Source organism: Rhea americana, unplaced genomic scaffold (genome assembly GCF_003343005.1).
Source record: "Rhea americana isolate MKP2758 unplaced genomic scaffold, rheAme1 scaffold_163, whole genome shotgun sequence".
NCBI lineage: Eukaryota > Metazoa > Chordata > Aves > Rheiformes > Rheidae > Rhea > Rhea americana.
The window spans coordinates 634,417-636,397 of NW_028185739.1; positions in this window are offsets into that span (position 1 = coordinate 634,417).

The following is a 1,981-nucleotide window of genomic DNA, read 5'->3' on the forward strand; positions in this document are numbered from 1 at the left end:
CGGGCGGGGGCGGCACGAGACCGGACCAGACCGGACCGGACCGGGCCGGGCCGGGCGTCGTTAGCCGTTAACGGCGCCTTTGCAGCGCGGCCGGCCGCGGCCGCCGGAAACGGCCCGGCCAGAGCCTTAACTCGCAGGCGGGTCTCGTAGAAACACACGTTACCGGCGGGAAGTGAGCGCCACCACTCGTCTACATAGAAAATCGGTTTATTCGGTCATTCTGGTTATTGCACTTTTTTTTTTCCTATGCTCTTGGTAAGTTTGTTACATTTTCCTATAACACCGTAAATACACATCAGTCCTTTAAAGTAACACACAAAGCAGCGATACAAAAACCTAAAGGCGTTAGAGCGGAGCTGTACGGGTCCTGCGTGTCGCCTGCCCCTCATCACCCGAAATACAAGAGTTTCCATCAGTTCCCGTCGCCGAGCCGAGAGGGCGCTCGCACGGAAAGCACTCAAAGCTAAACAGTAGTGCTAGCTTAAAGCCCCTCCTTTTTCGGAGGGGGGGGAATAGAGGGGGAGTTAACACAGATAGGGTTCAGTTTTCCCCTGAAAACGGGCAGCACTACCTATGAAAAGTTACTTTGTGCAACTTCTTCAAGCTAAAATTAGCATAACCAAGAAGGCAGTTGGCTGCTGGAGCGGCTGCTCACCYAGTCCTTGCACGCATCGGCGCAAGGATCTTCCTCAGCTCGCAGCAGGATAGAGGGGAAGAGCGAACCAGCCCCCCCACCCCAACAGGTAACATTGATGTCTGCTGCCCAGGCAGATGAGCAAGTCCTTTAGTGTAATTAATAAAATCCTCTGAATTAAGGTAAGTATTTGGTCCTTTAACCCACCCATTAAAAGTGTCCTGCAGGTCCAGATACACTGCTCAGTTGGCAGCAAGATACAGTGAGCAACAACAGTTCAGCAGAGTCTGGAGAGCTTTGGCAGCCTGACAATTTATCATCACTGGATTTAGAGAGCATTTTCTCCCAGCTCACCTCACTAAGTATAGTGTTCACAAGAAAAGAGTGTAGCAGAGGTGTTGCTGTCTTAAAGCTGGGAACAGGGTAAGTCCTAACTGCACAGTAACTTACTAGCACCTTTCAAGTCTATAATTTAACCTTGCAGCTGTATCTTCTGCTTCCTACACATCATCTAGCGACTCTATCGAAGCACCAGCTACAACCACTTGAGCAGTGGCAGCATGTAAACCTCACAGTAACCTTTGTAAACAATGCTTTTTTCAAATCATTGTAGGCCTGAACTCCACACAGGCATCTTAAAAAGGGATGGGTGTACAGGAAGGGGGGGGGGTAAGACTTATTCGTCAGTGTTCACAGAAATCAGCCTCAGCCTAAGAGATTTAGCTTGTGCTGTTTAAGTGATAGTTAGCATGACATTACTGTAACAACACTCAATGATGTGTCCATACACAACAGAAGCTAGTCCAGTACTGATTACACTTGATAAGCTGTATAATGCTTAAGATATGGGTACCTTTTTAAAAGCCTTATTAAAGTACACTTTAACAAACATCTTCAGTAGATTAAGGTTACAAAGGTAGCCTCATTTCAATGAGGAATAGCTACTCAGTCCAACTGCACAAGGTTAACGTATTTGAGTTACTGCTTCACAATTTGCCATATAACTCCATATGGATGTCTGTGGTTACAGTTTATGGAATCTTTTAATAGAACTATAGTTGATTCACCTTGTTTTCCTTGCTCTAACAAGGAAGAATCCCCACTAGTTTTAAAGGATGTATGAAATCTCTGAAAACAAATCTAGTCAGGAAGACCTTATACCTAATAGGGAAAAAAAAATGCAGAGAAGCAGCTGTACTTAGTTGGGGAAAACCTGGAGATCTACGGTGCTGCACATGCAAAGAGACGAACCAAACAGAAACAAGACATCAAGGTAGCTACACATAACATTAAAAAGGCACCAGGTAAGTGTCTGGAAATAGCTACACAGGAAAAGCTATACAAGAC